The sequence below is a fragment of the Ambystoma mexicanum genome, chromosome 3q, assembly GCF_040938575.1.
Source record: "Ambystoma mexicanum isolate Mex_15411 chromosome 3q, UKY_AmexF1_1, whole genome shotgun sequence".
In the NCBI taxonomy this organism is placed as follows: domain Eukaryota; kingdom Metazoa; phylum Chordata; class Amphibia; order Caudata; family Ambystomatidae; genus Ambystoma; species Ambystoma mexicanum.
In genome coordinates, this window is record NC_090926.1 from 575516182 (window position 1) to 575539880 (window position 23699).

A 23699-nucleotide genomic window follows, 5' to 3' on the forward strand; every position below is an offset into this window, starting at 1 on the left:
GTTTGAAGGCTTATGTCTCTAGACCTGATATAGGAGCTTTGCTTCTAGCTTCAGCTCAGGAGGAGGAGAGTGAACCTCTGCTTGACCTCCTCAGAGGCATACCTTTAGATGAGCAAGTAGAAGGAGTTAATTTCTATTCCAGTCTCACATCTGACCAGCAGGATGAGTGCAAGTTACTGTTGAATCAGTTTGCCTCCCTGTTCTCACTTTCACCAGGCTTGACCCCTTGGGTCCAGCATGATATACTCACTGGTGACTGTTTGCCTGTCAAAAGCAGGGGGTACAGAATGTCAGACAATGTAAGAAACCATAAAAGGAATGAGGTCCACAAGATGCTTGATCTTGGGGTTACAGAGCCCTCTACTAGCCCAAGGTCTAGCCCAGTTGTGCTTGTACCAAAGGCAGGATCCAAGGAGTTGAGATTCTGCATGGACTATAGCGCTCTAAATGCAGTCACAAAGACGGATACCCATCCTTTGCCTAGGACAGATGAGCTGGTGGACAAACTTGGTGCAGCCAAGTACCTCAGCACATTTGACCTAACGTCAGGCTGTTGGCAAATAACCCTGACAGACCATGCCAAGGAGAAAACTGCATTCTCCACCCCAGCTGGCCTCTACCAATTCAAGGTAATGCCTTTTGGGCTAAAGAATGCATCTGCTACATTTCAGAGGATGGTCAATCAAGTTTGAATGGGAGGGAGGATTTCTGCGTGGCATACTTGGATGAAATTGCAGTGTTCAGCCCTACATGGAAAGAATATATTGAACACCTAGGATATGTACTGCAGGCTCTGGAACAGGCCCATCTGACCATAAAGGCAAGCAAATCTCAAATTGGTCAGAGTACAGTGGTCTACCTTGGACATGAGGTAGGAGGAGGTGAAATAAGGCCATTGCCTAGCAATGTACAAGCTGTACAAAACTGTGCCACCCCTACTAGTCAAACCCAAGTGAGAGCCTTCTTAGGTCTCACTGGGTACTGCAGGAACTTCATAGAGAACTACGGGACCATAGCTTCTCAATTGAATGTCATCTCCTCTCCCAAATATCCAAAAAAGGTCAAGTGGAAGAAGGAGTGCAATCAAGCTTTTGAAGGTCTGAAGAAAGCCCTTTGTCAAGCTCCAGTCCTAAGCGCTCCTGACTACCACCTACCCTTCATTGTACAAACTGATGTTTCTAATGTAGGTATAGGTGCAGTCCTTAGTCAACTGGATGAGAAAGGTAGGGAACACCCCATCAGCAGGAAGTTGAAGGATCCTGAGACAAGGTGGGCAACAATAGAACAAGAATGTTTTGCTATTGTGTGGTCACTGAAGAGGTGTAGACCATACTTGTATGGATCTACCTTCACTATTCAGACTGACCACCAACCCTTGAGATGGCTGATGCAAATGAAAGGGGAAAACCCAAAGTTACTCAGATAGTCAATCTGCCTGCAAGGATTTGATTTCTCCATTGAGCACAGAGCAGGAAGTCACCACCAAAATGCTGATGGTCTCTTTAGGATGTTTTTAACCGACTAGAGGTATGAGATCCTTCCAGGAGTGGATTAAATTCTCCTGTCCCTTAGTCTGGGGGTGGCGGGCGAGTGTTAGGGAGAATTCACATTTTATGGCTAATTTCCCTCACCTAGTGAGTCCCCCAGCAGCTTTGCTGGATTTCTGGAGTTATTTTTTTCCACTTGGTAAGGGTGTGAGCTTTCCCCCACTCTTATACATGTTTTGCCATGTGTATTTCATCTGTTTTTGTGATTGTGGACTCTGAAGTACACCACTTCAGTAGCCCCCTTCTTTTGTGTGTTGCACAGCACCTTCAGTGCAGTAACACAGGGTTGTCTTTTAGACTTCCCACCGACTCCATTTTCTGAGGCTGACTACTGTCCCCCAGAAAAGGGTAAAGTTACCATTAACTTTACCTTGTCATTTAACCACAGATCCAGTACACCCCATCTTACATGGGGCCTCATTAGGACCCTGGCGGAGAGGGTGTTACGCCAGCGTAGTGCATGGCGTACCTCTCCGCCATACTACGAGTTCCCGTAGCGCCATGGCGGCCTTTTCCGCCTGGTTTTACCAGGCGGAGAAAACCATGGCGCTACGGGACCTCGTTGTTAATTACGCCACCGTATTTTACGGTGGCGTAATTAACTCCTTCCCCACTCCCATTATACCCTATGGGGCAAAAATGGGAATGGGGAAGGGCAGAATGGGGATTGGGGATTTACCGCTCCGCCGAGGTCGGAATGGGGCGGTAAATCCGCCAACCCCCATGGCGCTATCGGCGGCTTTCCGCCATGCTTCGCGGTGCATTTAGCACCGCGAAGTCCGCCTGGGTCCTAATGAGGCCCATGGAGTACTGGAAAGGATTACTCTGTTTCCCTTTTTATCTGTACCTCCTAGAGCCTTGTTTTGCTCTTTTAACATTTAGGGCCTCATTATAAGTTATGCGGTAAACCTTGGTGCTATTAGCCCTATGGTTGACGCCGGTACCATACCGGTACCACCATGGAGAAAAGGGGAATTACCACCCCATTCCAAGGTTGGCGGAGCGGTAATTCCCCCTTTCTCCATGGCCCTTCCCCATTCCCATTTTTGCCCCATAGGGCTCAATGGGAATGGGGAAGGAGCTAATTACGGTACCGCAAATTGCGGTACCATAATCAGCAGCAAGGTCCCTTTGCGGCTCCCAATTTTAACAGCTGGTCTACACCAGCCGTTAAGGTCGGGTCCCGCAAAGGGACCTCGTAGTAAGGCGGTAAGGGTTTACTGGTACCGGTGCCCTTACCGGTACCGGTAAACCCTTACCGCCTACCGTGTAATGAGGCCCTTAGACTTGGATGGTGGCAGTGGTATCTACCCTAACTTTTCTACCGTGATTATACTATATAAACGTGGTATTGTTTTATGCTATTATATTAGCCTCGAACATAAACCCGCTTGACCAAATGTTCTTTCCTTTGGCTCCGGTCGGGTTTATTCGCCATTTCTTTTTGTTAAAGTCCTTCTTGTGTTTTACATTGTGCGGCAAACCAGGTTTGCCTTCTTTGTTCACCGTCTTTTGGCGGGCTTCTACAACGAAGCCCTCCTCTGGGCACCTGGGTGTCTAGGTGGACTGAATGTGAGGGAGGGGTGTATTCACCCCCTCCACAGGGTATCCTAGGAAACCCAAGTCACACTTTGCCATGATTGGCTGAGGTGGTTGTCCGGGCTGGACAACCCCCCTGCTGCGTGATTGACAGCCAGGCTGTGTGAATGGGGGATTTTCGCATAAAAGGCAGGTCTCTTGGGCTAGAAGTCAGAGTTGTCACTGGAACTACAAGGAACCGAAGAGAAGCGGAGAAGAGGCCGGCTGCTGCAACTACCCCGTCCCGGTGAAGCCCTGCTGCAGTCCTGAGCTATCTACCCTTCGACGACCAGAGAAGATCCAGTCCGGAGTCTTCTTCCCTTGAGCCTGGTGGGGATAACCAGCTCATTCTCCACAACCAGAGGATCCCCTTCGTGGTTGAAATCCTTGCATACTGCTGTAGTAGTCCGGATAGCCATCTGAAGAGCCTTTCCTGTTTTAAAGGAGCATTCCTTTTATTCACCGTCGCTGCTGCTGGCTTCATCCCTGTGTGGTGCAGACCCCTCCAGACGTCCTCCTTCGTACCGAAGCTCCAGGAACCGTGGGTCTGCAGGAAACCAACAGGAACAACTGCCATGGCACCAGCTTCTTCACAGAATAAGGTACTGTGTTCTGCTTGAGGAACTAGGGTGAATCCCTTTCCTCCTCGTCCAAGGTTTGCCCTTGTCTTTTCTCCTTCTTATAACATTTGCTTCCTCTAACGACAATATCTAAGTACTCCTGGCAACGTTGAATCTTGAACTGCCTGACTGTGTGATCCTCAGCAACAGGAACCCGGTTCCACTTGACACTGGCTCTGACCTATTGACTTTGGAATTACTGTCAGCGAGTGTTCTCTGATTCTGTCTGCCTTGACAAAAGTATTGCATATCATTTTTGCCCCCAACACTCTCTAGTTAGCCCAGGTGCTAAGTGTGTTTTGCCCCGGTAACGTTTCATACCGCGGATATGTGTTTCTTTAATACGACCGAGCTGTCAAAAAGTGATCGCATATGTGTGCCCGGTAACGTCTTTTGTTTCGCAACACCGGTCCGCTAAAACCTAAGGTACTTACCTTGAGCTATTCTGTGCCAAGAGAATTGGTTGTTTGTAGTGTATTTTTCGTGTGGTTTTTAATTCATAGACGTGTTGTGTTTTACAGATGGTTTAAAAATAAATGTACTTCTATTTTTTTACCTGAAACCTTGAGTCAGTGTTTGCTTGAGTCACAGTAATTGTGGTCCCCTTGTGTAATCTCTGGTACTGCTCATATACTCTTGAGATAAGCCTGGCTGCTCTGCTACTGCTACCACTTTAACATAGTTGTACAGGCTTGTACCAAAGGGGAACTTGTATTACCACTTGTGGTCTTAATTGTGTGTAGTGGTCCCTAAGGGCACTGCACAGGATTCTGCCTAACACTCATTATGACCCTGCCGGTCCGGAAAGAACGGTTGTGGTAAAACCGCCACCACCGTTCTTTCCGGACCGACTGATTAAGAGTCCTGCACTGGGAGGTGTCACTCCCGCCAGGTCTGACCTGGCGGGTTTAACACCACCCGCCTGCAGGCTGAAATGGAAACACTGGCTCCGTCATAGACAGAACCAGTGTTTCCATTGTCCCCATCCCCATGGAGTCCTGTCGGACTCCATGGGAATGGGGACTTACACAATTCTGCCTCCGGAATTCCTGGGTCACCGGGGTCGTAATGCCCTGGTAATTCCGGGAATCACGGAGGCGGAATGGTAATACGAGCCCGGCGGTAACCTGCCGGTTTTTCCGGCTCAGTTACCGCCGGACTCGTAATGAGGCCCAATGTCTGACTCAGAAAGGGAGGAGCATGAGGAAAATGAGGCAGAGAGACAGAGTGAAAGACGACTCCCAAGAGAGAAAGGAATACGATGGTCAGATACTAGCGAATCTGCACTGAGGGCATCAGAATCAGCCACACAGTCTGACCGACATGAAGAAGTATCTCATGGTCAGAGGGGGGTGTCGTCACTGCCCTATGTAGACAGGCTCAGGACATTGCCAGGCAGATGGTGATGCAGGAAAATAACTCCTGCAATAGTCAGGAGAACAATGAGAGAAGAGAGAGAGGGCTATGCATCCCGATTTCTGTTGCTCGAGAAAGGGGGAGTAAGATCACAATATATTCCATGGCCACACATGGATCGAGAAAATTTAAAAAACAAGCTTCCAATGCTGACATCGGGAGCCGGAAAGTAGATACACGAGTTAGAAAAAAATGACAGGAGGAAACACGTTAGCTATAGGGGATATTAAGGGTCTCCTAATCGCCATAATTGGTAAGAGAGCAGACGATGCGTGGGCACGAGCAGGCTACCATGGTATAACCACCATTAATACTGCGCATGACAGAGCTCCATTTAACAATTGTAGAGCCACAGTATGGAAAGCGCTGCGAGTGTTGTATCCAGACACTTCTGATATGGGAGCTATAATGACACGAAAAATGAAAGAGTCTGAGGATCTGTTAATTTACATACAGAATTTTCAAGACGCATGGGTACTCGAGACTCATGAATCTTGGACGAAATCTATACCTGTGTTCTACCATATATTGTGCCAAGGGCTGCCAGAGCCGGTACAGAAACAGCACGAGAAATTGGTGGGAATTGAGACCAAGCCTTGGCCAGAAATAGAGCTGACCATCGCACACTATTGCAGATTGCTGCAAGAAAAGAATCGCAAAAAGGAAGCTGCATGTAAGGGTGAGGAAGCGAAATCGGTGCAGAAGATATTGTAAAAGTATTCTCTTGAGGGAGCCATGATAACTAGAGCAGCTGAATCAAGCATGCAGCAGGTCACTGCCCCACAGCAGAATAATCAGGGCAACACAGGGTCTTACCCCAGGGGAAGAGGATTTAGGGGAAGAGGATGGCAGAGTAATCAGGGAGGTTTCCAAAATAATCAAGGAGGTTTTCAAAATATGCAAAATGGTAATCAAGATATGTCAAACGGGCAAATGATCCGACCACCGCCAGTATGTTGGTTGTGTGGAATGACAGGGCACTTAGCTCGCACATGCAGAAACCAAGGTATAATGCAGAACAGCCAAGGAACGGGTGCAGGCATGGGCAATACACCTGCAGTTTTATAGCAGGGTATTGCACAGAATTACACGGTACAACACAAAGTGCCAGGAGCACAACAAGGCGTGCAACCTCAGAACATGGGGAATTTTCCACAAGGACAATCCCAATAGGCACTGTTGCAACTATCGCAGACGATGAGAACAGGGCAGACCACGAACCCTGGAATGGGAAGTAACAATGGGAATGGGGGAAATCCACCAGTCCACTGGGCTAAAATTGTATATGGACTAGGCCAGCTCACTGGGAACCCTGATGTGTTCTATCCTATCAGTGACACCAGACCCTCATAGGGAAGCTAGGGTGGATGTCGTTATAGGGGATAAAGAATATTCCTTCCTAGTTGACACGGGTGCAACACGCTTGTGCATACATGAAAGCAAGTTTTCCTTGTCCAGGCGAGTCCATAAATACTCAGAGATTTACAGGAGCTACAAGTCATGTTCCCTTCACAAATGCACCTCCAGTCAGACCCCAGTAAACATTTTGGGTCGAGATTTAATGACAAAGTTAAACATGACAATCTCGTTCACGGAGGAGGGCATGATATGTTCAACTGCAGGAATGCACTATTCAGATGTATGCGAAATGATCAGAGCGTATGCAGGACACACAGCAATGAGGGCTATACCATTAGAGCCAGAAATATTCACATATGGTATGCGTGTGCTTATGGCAGGATTGCCAGGCCTTGCAGACAGAATCATGAGGACCCCTGATGAATTCCTATTCAGGCCAAGAATACTGATGCACAAGGAAAAGGGACAAGTATTTCTCTTGATGATACATACAACTGCTGTACGAGGGAGGGGTGGCCTTGATTGACTCTTATGATGATGAGGGCCGACAATGGTGTGCAGTAATTGCACACCATTGTCCATTGAAGAAGGATATCGATTGACTGGCATCACCAATGACGATCTGTTTGAAGAACAAGCAGATATGGGCAAGACAATGGTGGAAGTGAGTCTCACCTTTTGGGTAAAAATGATCAAAAGAGAAGTACCTCAGAGAATGATGTTGGCACGAAACCGTCCTGAATATTTTGATGACGACATGGCCGAGGTGCCTGACTCAGTGTGGACCACAGGACCCTATGACGTAGGCCTTTTGAAGTGGATTGGAGAAGTAAAAATTAAACTGAAACCAGGAGCAATTCTCACAAGAGCACGACAATATCCCATGTCCAGAGAGGCAGATGAAGGGATTTTTAAGACAATTTCTGCAATGATGGATCAGGGCATCTTAGTGACTTCAGAGTCGTCATGCAATACTTCAGTTTTTCCGATCAAGAAATCAAAGGCGGGTCTTGGAAGCTAATACGCGATTCACGCCCAATCAATGATATTATTGAGGCCAAGTTCCCTTTAGCCCCTAACCCGTCTACAATTCTATGTAACATACCCGTGGAGGCAAAATATTTCACGGTGATTGACTTGAAAAATGCATTTTTCTCAATCCGTTGCACTGTGACTCACAAGATCTGACGTCATTCACATTCAGACAGATGCGTCTGAAAAGCACGAGACTACCCCAGGGGTATTGTGAGTCTCTATCTATTTTTAACAGAGTCCTGCAGATACACTTGAGCAATATTGCACTAAAAATTGTCGTCCTGCAATATGTGGATGACATCCTAATTTGCAGCACAACAGAAGAACAATGCAGGCACGATTCTGTTCAGCTATTGACTATACCGGCTGAGAAAGGACATAAGGTTGCCAAGGAAAAGTTACAATATTGTCAACAAGAAGTGCTGTACATAGGCCAGCTGATCTCACATGAGGGAAAGAGAGTGACCCCAGAAAGGGCTGAAGCCATACTGAACACGGCTAAGCCACACACGATAAAACAGATGCAGAGCTTTCTAGGCCTATGCAACTACGTTAGGGCATGGGTCTTCGACTACATCTCTTACACTAAGCCTTTACTTCAGGCCCTAAAGAAGGCCCAAGTGACGAAAGAAAATATTGAACGGTCTGAGACTATGGAAAAAGGGTTTGCTGAACTCAAAAGAGCTATTTGCACAGCACCAGTTCTAGGGATTCCCAATTATGCAGAGGAATTTTACCTGTTCTCAAACATAAATGGCAGCGTTATGACGGCAGTACTCACACAGAGAGCCACATTGGGGTACAATCCCCTAACATACTATAGTGGGAATTTGGACCCAGTAATGAGAGGTCATTTTCCTTGTGAACAAAGTTTAACTGCCGCAGCATTCACCATAGAGAAGGCTACAACCATTGTGATGGGATGCTCCATGACATTGTACATCGAGCACTCACTATTTCCCATTCTAGAAAAAGCAAAGGGCACATTGACGTCTCAGAGAGCTTCTGCTTATGAAGTGATCTTATCAAATCAATCAATTGCAAGATAGTGAACCCAGCTATGTTCATAGCCGAGCCAGTCACTGAAGGAGAGCCAATACATGACTGTGCGAACTATGAAGAATTCTATGATGAAATCCCCAGGGTGAAAGAAAATGCCTTGGCAGAAGGAGAAATCGTCTTCATTGACGAGTCTTCAAGGGTCGAAGTGACGGACAAAGATATACTGGCGTTGCTGTGGTAAAACACACAGCAAATGGAGAATTTTGAGTACTTATTACATCGAGCGAATACCATCTCATTATTCAGCACAGGCTGCAGAATTATTGGCATTGATGCTCGCCATTGAGATTCACGCAGACCAGGAAGTAAGGGTGTACAGTGACTCTGCCTATGTGACGTCAACAGTGCACGCAGGCCTAGCACACTGGAAAAGGAGGGGCTACCTCCGAGCGGACAGCACGCCAGTGCAGCACGCAGCCTTATTGGACAGGCTGATCAAGGCACTACAGCTCCCAGTGGGCATAGCGGTCGTGAAATGCGCCGCCCACGCGAAAGGGACAGATTTTATCTCACCCAGAAATAAAGCAGCAGACATGGAAGCCAAGCGAATGGCATCCAAAAGTGAATCGATCATGGAAGTGGAAGTTATCCATGCCAACGAACGAATGATGGTTACATGAACAGCATCTGAAAGTTACAGTAATTTGGGGGCAAACAGAGCTAATGGAACTCCAAGGGGAGGTACCACAGGAAGAGACGAACCTTTGGAAACTTTGAGGGTATTCTTTAAACCCCTCTGAGAGCTTGTGGCTACAAGACAGCACTGGTAAACCAGTAATGCCTGTAGCCCTATTAAAAATAGCGCTGGAACAGTTACATTATCCAGCACATATGACAAAAGAGAAACTAGCAGCAACGCTCGCTGAAGACCGGTCCATACCGAATTTAGCTGAGCACGTTGCATTCTTTATAGTGAACTGTATAATCTGCCATTAATTCATGACTGGGCGCACATTAACAGTAATGAGAGGAGTCGTCCCAAGGCCAAATGGGCCTTTTCAGCACTTGCATGTCGATTATGTCGACATGATTCAACTATGTAACGGGTACATATACTTATTTGTTGTGGTGTGGCCATTCTCTAGATGGATTGAGGCAGGTCCATGTACACACCCAGACTCTACCCATGCGGCAAGATTTTTAGTGAGAGAGGTGTTCCCCGCAGTGGGGGGTGTGCGAGATCATGAGATCAGATAATGGCCCTCACTTTGTTAATGCAATTTTCAAACAGATTAGCTTGCTGCTTGGTATAAAGCACAAGTTCTCGTCGGTGTATCATCCGCAAGGTAATGGAATCTGTGAGAAACTCAACGGCTTGTTGAAGGAAAGGATAGCCAAGTTGAAGCTGACTCTAAGAAAGGGATGGTTGCACTGCCTTCCTTTGGCACTGTATGCACTTTGGAACCAACACGGTTCTGACCATCATCTTACGCCACACGAGATAGCCAGAGTTAGAAGAATGAGAACTCCTTTGACACCCCGAGATAGAGCTAGATGTGATGCCCAGTCAACAGGAGAAATTTTAGGGTCTGAGATGCAAAACTATCTGAACTGCATGACATCTTGCCTTACTGTAATTTCAGACCAGCTGCAGCGGCGACGAAAGGGGTGCAGGGCAGCACGGAACACAGAAGGAGATACTACTACAGACGCAGCTCAAGGACTTTGTGTTCCATCCATCTTCCCTGGAGACACCGTCCTTGTAAGGAATCATACAAGGAAAAAGTGGGACGAGCCAAGATTTAACGGTCCTTTTACAGTGGAGGACTGCACTCCATACGCAGTGAAACTACAAAGCAGAAGAGCATGGATTTTTCTCGGCGATATCAAACCCTACATCGGAGAAGGCCCCCTGCTTGCACCCCAACGAGAGGAGTCGACGAGCAACGGGGAAGAACCACAGCAGGTGCAGACGAGATCCATGATGAGGAAGCAGGATGCATGAACCGGCCAAACAAAGACAAAGAACTTTTTGCAAATTGTGGCTTAAATTGGACACTTCCTCTAAGCAAAAAAGGGGATAAGGACATATAAACTGAACACTCTGTGCATCCTAGTTACAGGGTGAAGAAGAATTGCACGCATAAGCCACAACATAGCCTGTGAACTTTGAACTTTGGACTAAGGCACAGTTAAGCCTCGATGAGAAAAGAATATGCTGAATTTTGACCGAGGACATTTACATTGGAAGCAAATGCAGTATCCCGACTCATTCCACCCGAGACCATATTCGGAATCACTTATGGTATCCCGCAGTAGCGCCATCACCAAGGATGTGGTCACCTATCTTGATCTAGTGCTAAGATCATACCTGTCATTGGTAGGGTAGGAAGACCCACCAATGTCACTAACTTCCTTCAAGATCCTGAAAACGAAAAGACAGTAAGAAGACTGCCTTCTGTTATTGCTGAACAATTTCTCTTACTTCCTGAGTACAGTGAAAAGGAACCAAATGTCCCAAACACAGACAGAAATAAATGAGCTTATCAACACACTGTTCTTTTGCATAATCGAAGATTGTCCAACCCTTGTATGAAGAACAGACACACACACGTTTCTTCGAGACCCAGCAAATACAGAACATTTAAGCCAACTTTTAAATAAAATTGTGATCCTAGTCGCACTCCACGCGACCGGACAGTGCAGACATTGTTTACATTAAAGAGAGAGCATACAATCCTGAAAAACTCAGCAAGACAAGATGGATGTCCTTGTCACTAGAAGACAGCAGGTTAGCTCACAATGTTCTTTTTCGTCTAGTCACTGACTTTCCAGAGCTAGTGGGGAGACTGATCAATGTTGACGTCCTCACATTCATCAGAGACCCAGCTAATGTTGCACAGATGGGCATGCTCTTACATGGAATCGTGTTACAGATAGAGCTCTCGAACCATCAACAGAACTATTTGAGGAGATTATAAGAGTTCTCCGCCGAAGGACAGATCAAGGAAGCAGTGTCAAGGACTTCACTTATTGCATTTGTTGTTATTTTTTCCCTATTTCAACATACTGACCAGCGTACAATATGTCCTCAGGACCGAAGCAAATCCGAGGCGTGGACTGGGAGCTTACTTACTTTGAACATGCACAGTAAAAGGACTTACTGAAGTATTATTTAATTTCATGTTTCCCATAGTCTAGCAAAGGAACTGTATCCTGAGATAAGAGACAACTCATCACCCGCAAGAAGGGGGAAACTTGTGGAGCACCTGACACTCTTAAACCCAGAACTCGAAAGACGATATTGGTTAAGGGAATACAATAAAAGTGACATTTGGCGAATGATCGAAATGGGGAACCAAAGCAGCAATCTGGTCCTCCCACAGGAGGAGACACGACCACGCTTCTCTGGAAGTAAATGCTGCCGCCTGACATACAGAGGCATAATGCATCTATGTATCATATTCATCATTGTTTTACTGTCATTAACAATCAGAACTGCCTTTTTTATTGGTGCACAAAGCATTCCAATTCCAGTGCACCCACCTAATGATGCACGTATGAAACCCACAAAAGCACCCAGACCTTACATTCCAGCCCCTAGAAGATCTGACGGAGGAATGAATTAACTTGAAATGGATGTGATTAGCAATGACACACACACACTTGTGGTAACAAACAAACAGAAAAGCCAGAGACAGGGTCGGCAAAGAATGAATGAAGAAAGGTTATTGACAACCACATGCATGCAAACACTGAATGCACACAAAACAGGCCTAGTGTCAATGACTGCAGAACCACAAGCCAAAACAGTAGAGAAGAAGAGACTGCTTTCCATAAGAAATGCCACAACAGACATTGTGGAAAGACCAGAGGAATCAGAGAAGAAAACAACAGAAATGATAATGATAAACACCCCTGAGACAACACTGGAAGTAAATGCTGCCGCCTGACATACAGAGGCATAATGCATCTATGTATCATATTCATCATTGTTTTACTGTCATTAACAATCAGAACTGCCTTTTTTATTGGTGCACAAAGCATTCCAATTCCAGTGCACCCACCTAATGATGCACGTATGAAACCCACAAAAGCACCCAGACCTTACATTCCAGCCCCTAGAAGATCTGACGGAGGAATGAATTAACTTGAAATGGATGTGATTAGCAATGACACACACACACTTGTGGTAACAAACAAACAGAAAAGCCGGAGACAGGGTCGGCAAAGAATGAATGAAGAAAGGTTATTGACAACCACATGCATGCAAACACTGAATGCACACAAAACAGGCCTAGTGTCAATGACTGCAGAACCACAAGCCAAAACAGTAGAGAAGAAGAGACTGCTTTCCATAAGAAATGCCACAACAGACATTGTGGAAAGACCAGAGGAATCAGAGAAGAAAACAACAGAAATGATAATGATAAACACCCCTGAGACAACACTGATGGAGACAAAGACAAACTCAAGGAAGATCTCACGAACACAACTGTTAGTAGACTCATTATGGCCGTTTATAGCCAAATCAAGGAAAATACTATAAGAACTGAAGAACAAAACTGCAGAGACTGTATTGCCAAGCATATATGTTCCAACACAAGGGACAAGTACCAGTGCTACGATACAACCATACACCGGACCAGCGTCAGGGTGGTTGGTATCGGAATTTGCAACCAGCAGGCAAAGGATGTATGAAGAGATGGAAAGAGCTGCCAGACTCTTGTTCATTCAAATGGCGCAGATGAGGAAGCCTGCACATGGGCCGAGATGCCTAAGAATCCTCCAGCAAGAAAAAGCCATACAGATACATTTAGGGATGTAGTCATAGCCAACTACAGGAAAACACTAAGAATCAAGAGAAGCATGCATGGAGATGACTACGAACTCAACTACCTGGATAGCACAGCACATCTGGGAAATAACATTTGATACCAGCATATGAAAGAAGTTTGAAGACGAAGTTCATAAGGGGAATGCTTTGTTTGTGCACTCCTACCATACAGCATGGGGAAATCCAAGATCTTCGTAGCTGTAGAAATCGATGTCCAGACAGCACACTGTCTGACACATGTAGCAATGTGCAAGACCAGAGGCCATTTCATGGGTAGTGATGCCTCATTAATATGGGCAACTGAAACAGCCTATCCCGACGAAGATGATTATGTTCAAGACATTAAGACAAGAAACAGAGCTCATACTAGGAATCGTGTGATCAGGTACGAGAAGCCTGGAGTTAAAGGAGCAGGAATAAGATGGCAAGTGAACCCGAGATTAAATGTCCAAGGAAAAACTCCAGAGGTAGCTCGAAAGTGGAAGAATAGAGCCCAAATGCAGATTTGGGGAACAGTGCTTTCACCAGATGGGTGGGAAAAACTAGTGGTGATTTGCAGAGCCTGGGTGATCACTGGACCCTACAAAGAAACTGTTGACATTGTGCAGAATGGCTGCAAGCCATTGTGGCCGAAACTTGCAAAACTATTGACATGGGTCGAAGACAGAGGAGGACCCTTGCAGATAGTGCCACTAGAAAGCCCAAAATTCTGCTTCAGGAAAAATGGCACTAGAAAGATGAGAGAGAATAAGAATTGTGGATGAGTCTTTGATGCTCCAGGGATGGTGCATGGAACTGCAGTAAATATGGATCATTATTGGGCATCCAGATACAAGGCATACATCAGACTGCCAAGAGACTGGGGAGGTATATGCACAATAGTGAACGTCCACGTTCCAGCATTAGTGATCCCGAAAAGTGACCTGAATATTGACAGTTTCCCGAAAGCAGATGCTCACCTGAGGAAGAAGAGATCTGTGGAACTGATAACTCGGATGAAGAGAGAAAATTACGTCTCTGCTAAATCGGAAGACGCTTTTCATGCAATCCCATATGAACACAGGCTGTTTAGCCTCACCTCATCAGTGTTCACAACGATTTTTATGCCAAGAATCCAAGTTGGAGTAAATACTAAATGGCTGCAGATAACCAGATGGGAGTTACTGCAGACAATCAATACGACCATAAAAGGATTCAATGCGATCAAGGAAGAGCTAAAAGCCATCCGACTGAGGACTCTTCAGAGCAGATATGTCCTTGACATGATCACAGCCATGGATGGAGGAGTTTGTGCAAAAATCAGAGAATCATGTTGCACATTTATACCATCTCACGATGAGGAGAATGGAACCTTAACAGAAGCCATAAGTATGCTGACAAACCTGCAGAACCAGATGATCAATGAAACTGATGAAGTTGGAATGACCCCTGATATCTCTGGATTCGTCACAGGCCATACAGGGGACTTCCGGATGACCTGGTACAGCTGTATGGCTTTCCCTCAGTTTGGTGGTAGTTTTCCCTGAGTTGTCTTTGGTTTTGCTGTGTTCTTCCTTATCGTGTCAGCGGTTGACCTTTTTGACCTCTGTCCCCATCTCACACCCACCCACACACAAAAAGCTAAATTAAGATCATGTTTGGGAGTCTTAGGGTATTCCTGGCAATGGATTGTAGATTATGCCATTCTGGCAAAAAATCTGCAGTATCATGTAAGGGGGACGCCCTAAATGAGATTGTCTGGACACCGATGTTAAGGGAAGATTTTGATTAAATGAAAACTGCACTATGTACCACCAGGAATTGGGCCTACCATCTTATGACAAACATTTTGTTCTTTATTGTCATGAGCACTGAGGGGTAGCGTCTAGGCTCCTTACACGGGATCATGGGGCAAGTCATGCCCTGTTGCAAATGCTCTGCACATACAAGGGGGAGGGCATGGTGTCCAGAGTTAATCAAGCAGTTGAAGATGCGGCACAGGGAGTAGCCCTGGGGATTATACAACCAACAAGTAACACTCTGTGCACCCCTGAAACCATGGGTAGAATATATGTGAATGAAACTGAAATGTATGTGTCAGACAGTTTTAGCAAGTGGTAAACACAGGCTGCAAAAGAAGAAAAGGCCAGATGGGAAAAGAAGGGAGTGGTGAAGGATACAAATGGGATTTGCAGACAGGAAGGGAAACGTATAGTACCTCAAAAGGCACTTTTTTTTTATCAGTTAGCTAGAAGTGCACATGGGTTAGCACATGTGAATCAACATGCTATGGTGTCACAAGTGTATTCGGCATGGTTGGCTCCAGGTTTCCCAATGGCAGCACATCAGATTGTTCATCAGTGTTTTAGATGTCACCAATTGAATCCAGGGAGGACCAGAAGGTTCCTGTAGGGATGGCTCCACCTCTGGATGGCCCATTCCAGGCCTTGCAAATTAATTTTACCCAAATGTCACCCTCTGTTAACTCATGTACCTACCTTCGAGTTGTATTTGACGTATTCAGCGGTTGGGCCGAAGCGTATCCCTGCAGGAGAGATGATGCTCAGAGAGTAGCTAAGTGCGTGTTGCAAGATTGCACACAGAGATGGGGTATCACTGTCTCAATGGCCCCCACTTCAAAAATTCTATAATGTCTTGTATTTGCAAAGCCTTATCAATTGAACACAAGTTGCACTTACCCCAGTGCCGGGCGGAGAGACACAGTGCAGATCTTAAGTGCAAATTAGCAACTATCTGCAGAGACAAAAAAATAGATTGATTCCAAGCTCTGCCCATTGTATTAATGTACATGCAGGGCTCTATTAACAGACCAACTGGCCTCTACACTCATGAATGTTGAAAAACCAAGAAGCTTAAGCTGTAAACAGGATGAAAATATTCAACCAGCTAACACCTGTACATATGCTTGGAACCACAAGAAGGCTAAGAAAACAGTATGGCTTGCTATGCTAAGTAGAAGAATAGTGTGGCAAGCGCCATTATACATAATCTACCTCAAAACAAAGCACAGTTTTATAAGTGCAATTCCACTTTGCACGAAAAACAGAATCAACCCAGGTTACGAAAGGCTGCATGAGCAGAGATTCATATTCTAGCAAAACGAGAAGAGACGGCTGAATCGAAACTCGGCAGATGCAACTCATGCCAGAAGATCCAAGGTCATACCAATGGAAGGCACGAATAGTAGCTACCTATAATTGAAACTTAAGAACAGAATATCCTGCCTCTGAAAGGTCAAGATAAGGAGGCGTAGGCAGGTGGCAAGCTGAATAAGAATCAAATACACAAATTGAGAGAAACTAGACAAATTCACGGTGTGGGAAGCACGTGACTAGCCGAGCGAGGAGAAGCACGGGCTAACACCCACGCTTGACATCCATCCAGGAAGAGATATCAGAACTTTTCCAGACAGAAGATGCAGTTTCGAGGCCAACCACAGTAAAATAATTGACACATAGTTGCTGAAGTGATGATTGATTGTAACTTTAATTGGAGGAAGGCCAGGTAACTATGGGGCACCCTGCACCTTGCTGACCATTCTGCGTACTGCTAAGCAAAGTGGAAATGTATGCATGGAGTTGGTGCCAACCCAATCACAATGGACCAAATAATCTGGGGTCCTATAGTTAGTAGAACCAATGGGACGTCGTACTTTTGGTGACGTCTACAGTAGTCATTTGGAAGGAAGGGCTTAGACGCCCACCTGACAGTGTTTACCCAATCCCCTTACTCCGTTACCATATATTAATATAGTACCTATATTAAAGGTACTTTTTCCTAACCAATAGAATTGCATATTAACTTTTGAGTGCTATACGTCAATTATGACGAGTTTTCAGTATAAATACTATGATTTTTCTGAAGTTCATTTGAGGTGAAGCGAGAAGGATGATTGTATTAATGCTGATTTCCATGACTCCCCATTTTTTGTACTTGTCATTAAACAGACTTCCTTTGCCAAATCATTGAGTTGTCCTTATTGATTGGTGTTGGAGTAATAAATCTGCACCCCCATCCATCTCAAGGGTGCAGCTATCTCGTCTTAAAGTACTTCAGAGCAAACCTCTCCTCTATGGGCCAGTCGGGGGTCTCCGGAGTACACGTGTAGCAGAGATTGATGGTTTATCGATTATCAATTATTGATTAGAATAAGACACCGATAGACTGTCGACATCACGAGTCCTTTGCCATTCGGCTGAGTAGACCGTGAAGCTCCCCGTAGACAGTGGTAGTGTAAGAAAAACTGCAGACCAGGGTCTGAAGGGACCGGTGTTCCCCACGCTATCCCTTCCCATTCCTACCGGCAGCTGAGCGGGTGAAAAGCCGAAGAAGACGGTAACGAAGGCGGTGATCCCGAGGGTCCAGAGAGGAACCATGCAAACGGTGAGTGAAGAAGATTGAATGTTTTGGTAAATGTGCATGCCTTAGAACAAGTAAAGGGGAAAGGTAATGTAGGGAGGTGGGAAAACAAAATATAGTTATAAGTAGAGAAGGATGTATATATATATATATATAAGGGGATAATGACTCGAGAATACTTAAGTAAATAAAGGTTACCGGGGAGGACACCCGAGAAGAGAGAGGGTACCGGGGAAGACAGCCGAGAAGTGAGAGGATTCGCCTTATTCCTACACTTTTAACACAAGCCACTAGAAGAAACATGTACCCAGAGTCCCAGCTAAAGGGAAAACGATTAGACTACCACGACGGTTAAAGACGTTGTGAAAAGGGTACGTTTAGACTCCATGAAGGGGTAATGATTAGAGGCAGAGATATCTGTGACCAGCTGGTGCTTGTCTAGTTTGTCAAGCGTCTGTCTTACATGTTTTTTGTTGTGACATCATACATCAAAAAAAATTCTTGGAGAAAACTGATTTAAATGTTATGCGATTGAATAGCTGAGATAATATCGCATACGAATTGATGTTTTTTGAGTAAAATAGAAGGTATAAAATTTTGTGGAAAATCGGGATTGGAGCTTGCAGTGTTTGGTGCTCGCTCATATTGTTGGAACTGTTTAAGCCACGCAAAAGTGTTGACAAGTGTTATACAAAAGGAAAGGGAACGGATTTGAGCATGGAAGATATAACTCCACTGACACACTTATGCAAACAGTAGCTGAAACACGCACCCAAACTGAAGATATACAGTACAGAGTGGATTAAGGGAACCGTCCACAAAATGTTTATGCCATGGCCAAAGGGTAGGTCCTTATCTAAAGCTGTCTTGCAACACATGATGACATATTTTCACGCCACATACACGTTCAAAAAGTTAGACAAACGACTCGCTGATCTAGAACTTTGGAATATGTATGAACAGGGAAAGGAAGAGGAGGCGCCAATAGATTGGATACTTAATGTATGCTCAGAGGGGGGTGAGACGCCTACCGCGCCACCCGCCCCATCTGAAACAAAGGGAGAAGAAAGTAAGGACGAGGGATTATACCCGTTGAGAGAGAATAAAGCAGCCACGGGTATAGCAACCCGGCATATGAGTCACCTACGCATAGTAGTGACGAAAATCAAGGGAAAAATAAGGATAAGATAATGCCTCCACAGTCCCAAGGGACAAGGGGAGACGCGATGATGAAAGTGTATCTCTCTACAAAGAGAGAGAAGGGAAGAGATGGAAGGGAAATGAAGATAGAACTAATGAGATAGCATTCGCAAAAAACAAATGGATGGGAGGAAACATTTTATTGAAACTTGATGGCAAAGGCATTGATGACGCGAAACAAAAGGAGAGGTTAGTTGAGGTGCAGAGAAAGGGAAAAGAGAAGGAGATGAGAGATGAAAAAATAAGAAAGAAAGACAAAGGCGAGAACAGCTATATCGCGAAGAGCAAGAAAGACTCGATCGCAAACAAAGAGCAGCAACCGATCATGACAGACAGGAACAGCAAAGGTCAGAGGAAGAACAAAGAATAAGAGAGAAAAGAATAAAGAGATGAAGAGATGATGAAATTCGAAGGGCAGATGAATGTAGAAATGAAAAGAAAAAGGAAGAAGAAAGAGTGAGAGAAGAGGCAAGGAAGCACAGAGAATTTGATGACGACATAGAAAGTAAGCGGAGACAGAGAGCACAGGATCTTGAATATCTGGGGAGAGAGGTTAGAAAACCAGCTCCAGTAGTAGATTGGGAAGACATCGAAGAGTGCAAATATGGAAGATGACTTCGACATCAGAAGCATCAGAGAAACGATCGATAGAATATATGATGAAATGGGGTTAGAACAAACACCCCAAGGGGAGGGGGAAGACGAGCGCCTGGAGAGCACTCATCTCTACAACACTGAGGATGTCACCCGAAGTAGTGGGAATAGAGAACTATCCCTGGATAGATTAGAAATCAGTAGAAACAAAGAAGGCACAAGAAGTTGCATGAATTAGGGAAAGACAATGGGCCTTATTGTTAGGGAGAATTCTCATTTTATGGCTAATTTCCCTCACCTAGTGAGTCCCCCAGCAGCTTTGCTGGATTTTTGGAGTTAGTTTTCCACTTGGTAAGGGTGTGAGCTTTCCCCCACTCTTATCCATGTTTTGCCATGTGTATTTCATCTATTTTTGTGATTGTGGACTCTGGATTACACCACTTCAGTAGCCCCCTTCTTTTGTGTGTTGCAAAGCACCTTCAGTGCAGTAACACAGGGTTGTCTTTTAGACTTCCCACCGCCTCCATTTTCTGAGGCTGACTACTGGCCCCCCGAAAAGGGTAAAGTTGCCATTAACTTTACCTAGTCATTTAACCACAGATCCAGTACACCCCATCTTACATGGAGTACTGGAAAGGGTAACTCCGTATCCCTTTTTATCTGTACCTCCTAGAGCCTTGTTTTATCTCTTTTAACATTTAGACTTGGCTGGTGGCAGTGGTATCTACGCTAACTTTTCTACCGCGATTATACTATATAAACGTGGTATTGTTTTAGGCTATTATATTAGCCTCGAACATAAACCCGCTGGATCAAATGTTCTTTCTTTTGGCTCCGGTCGGGTTTATTCACCATTTCTTTTTGTTAAAGTCCTTCTTGTGTTTTACTTTGCGCAGAAAATGAGGTTTGCCTTCTTTGTTCACTGTCATTTGTCGGGCTTCTACAAAGAAGCCCTCCTCTGGGCGCCTGGGTGTCTAGGTGGGCTGAATGTGAGGGAGGGGTGTAGTCACCCCCTGCCCAGGTTATCCTAGGAAACCCAAGTCGCACTTTGCCATGATTGGCTGAGGTGGTTGACCGGGCTGGACAACCCCCCTGCTGCGTGATTGGCAGCCATGCTGTGTGAATGGGGGATTTTCGCATAAAAGGCAGGTCTCGGGCTAGAAGTCAGAGTCGCCACTGGAACTACAAGGAACCGAAGAGAAGCAGAGAAAAGGCCGGCTGTTGCAACTACCCCGTCCCGGTGAAGCCCTGCTGCAGTCCTGAGCTCTACCCTTCGATGACCAGAGAAGATCCAGTCCGGAGCCCTCTTCCCTTGAGCCTGGTGGGGATGACCAGCTCATCTTCCACAGCCAGAGGATCCCCTTCGTGCTCGAAATCGTTGCACACTGCTGTAGTGGTCCGGATAGCCATCTGAAGAGCCTCTCCTGTTTTAAAGGAGCGCACCTTTTATTCACCGTCGCTGCTGCTGGCTTCATCCCTGTGTGGTGCAGACCCCTCCAGACGTCCTCCTTCGTACCGAAGCTCCAGGAACCGTGTGTCTGCAGGAAACCAACAGGAACAACTGCCATGGCACCAGCTTCTTCACAGAATAAGGTACTGTGTTCTGCTTGAGGGACTAGGGTGAATCCCTTTTCTCCTCTTCCAAGGCTTGCCCTTGTCTTTTCTCCTTCTTATTACTTTTGGTTCCTCCAACGACAATATCTAAGTACTCCTGGCAACGTTGAATCTTGAACTGTCTGATTGTGTGATCCTCAGCAACAGGAACTCGGTTCACTTGACACTGGCTCCGACCTATTGACTTTTGAATTTCTGTCAGCAAGTGTTCTCTGATTCTGACTGCCTTAACAAAAGTATTGCATATAATTTTTGCCCCCAACTCTCTCTAGTTAGCCCAGGTACTAAGTGTGTTTTGCCCCAGTAACGTTTCTTACTGCGGATGCGCGTTCCTTTAATATGACCGAGCTGTCAAAAAGTGATTGCATATGTGTGCCCGGTACCGTCTTTTGTTTCGCAAAACACTGGTCCGCCAAAACCTAAGGTACTTACCTTGAGCTATTCTGTGCCAAAAGAATTAGTTGTTTGTAGTGTATTTTTCGTGTGTTTTTTAGTTCATAGACGTGTTGTGTTTTACAGATGGTTTAAAAATAAATGTACTTCTATTTTTTTACCTGAAACTTTGAGTCAGTGTTTGCTTGAGTCACAGTAATTGTGGTCCCCTTGTGTAATCTCTGCTACTGCTCATATACTCTTGAGATAAGCCTGGCTGCTCCACTACTGCTACTACTTTAACATAGTAGTACAGGCTTGTACCAAAGGTGAACTTGTATTACCACTTGTGGCATTAATTGAGTGTAGTGGTCCCTAAGGGCACTGCACAGGATTCTGCCTAACACTGGTGTACAGCGTTGAGGATTTGGAAGTAGAGTGATTACACTTGGAGTGCTGCTATTGCTTGGGTTCAACTAACCACAAGGCTAAACACCACTAATTCTATTTAACTGCTAAATCATGTCAAATATGGACAACTACAGTGAAGAGGGTCTCTTAAACTATACTGCTGAGTATCTGAGAACAATGCGTAGAGAAAAGAATCTCTCTGGTAAAGGGAAAAAATCTGAACTGGTTGCAAAGTTAATGGGAAAACAAAGTCTGGAGAGTGGGTCAGAAGGGCCTACCACTCCAAAAAATGTGGATACTGATGTTTCTGATTCTGAGAGTGTTACTTTAGAAGAAGTAGATGAGTCCTTGTTAGGAAACCCTACAACTCCTTTGCCTGCTCAGAAAGCTCAACCTCTGTCCACAGGGACCCCCACAGGTCCTACACTTACTCCTGAGTTTATTGCACTTGAGACTTGAAATGGAAGTGAAACGTATTGATGCACAAACTGCCATGAAACGTCAAGAGTTAAGGCTCAGAGAAATGGAGCTGAACCATGAGCTAGAAATTAAGAAATTGTCTTTAGAAAATGCTTCTCCCCCAGAGTCTTCTAGGTCTTCCAGCCCTAAGAGACCCTGTATGCCAAAGGAGATGATTGGTATGTATGAGACTAAACTTGATATTTTGGATTGGTTAGCAATATTTGAATACAATCATGGGATTCAAGGTATCTCAGGGAATCAGTTGATTCCTTGACTTTTCTCAAGGCTTCTCCCTGTTGCAAGTGATGCTGTAATGGAGTTGGGGAGGAGGATAAGCAGGATTCTGAGTGCGTGAAACGTGCATTAATAGCTAGGTTTGGGAAGACCCCTTCCCACTATCTTAAGACATTTAGAACCCTCAAAAAGCATGATGTACCCCTTGGGCTACCTGGGTGTGTGAATGTTTGAAAAACATAGATGGTTAGGTTAAGGGTTACAAAGTGAACACTTATGAAGGTTTGAGGAATCTTGTAATGTTGGAGTCTATTTTTAATGTCTGCTCTCCTGAGCTTAGACAGCACTTGGCTGATTCAAAGGAGATAGATCCTAAGAAGCTAGCTAAGGCTGCTGAATTGTGGGTTGCCAGCAGGGCTACTCACAAGGATTCTAGGGCTACTCAGAAAAAGGATGAGGGGAAGCAGTCCAAGAAAGACAACAAAGAGAATTCCAATAATTCCCATCCAAAAGAGGGCCACAAACATAACCAGGGTAAGCCACAAGGAAAACCGAATCAGGCTAGTGTACCATCTGGTCCCAAACCAGATGGAGGTCAGAACAAACCCCCATTCCAGAAAGCATTTGGAAAATGCTTTGTTTGTGGGCTAACTGACCATATGAAAGGAGATCCCAGATGTAAGGGTAACCCTTCTGGGGTCCACCCTGTCTCCTTAGCCTTCTCCCAGGTGGATGAAGTACCTATAGCCAGTGGAACCTTTCAGTTACTAGCTGATGAGCCCATGAGAGTCTCAGCTAGTGTTTCTTTAGTGTCCTTGGGTCTTTGGGAACAACAGAACCTAGATGTCTACAACTCAATCCCAGATAATACTAAAGAGTATTACAAAGATAGTGTTCTTGTAAATGGACAGGGGACCCCTGCCTTCAGAGACACTGGAGCTAGCATAACTGTGGTTGATGAATGTTTTTCTAAGGTGGAGGATGTTGCTAAGGCACCCAAACACCTAACCAAGTTAGCTGGAGGCCCTGTGCAAATGGTTCCCCAGTTACCAGCTCTCA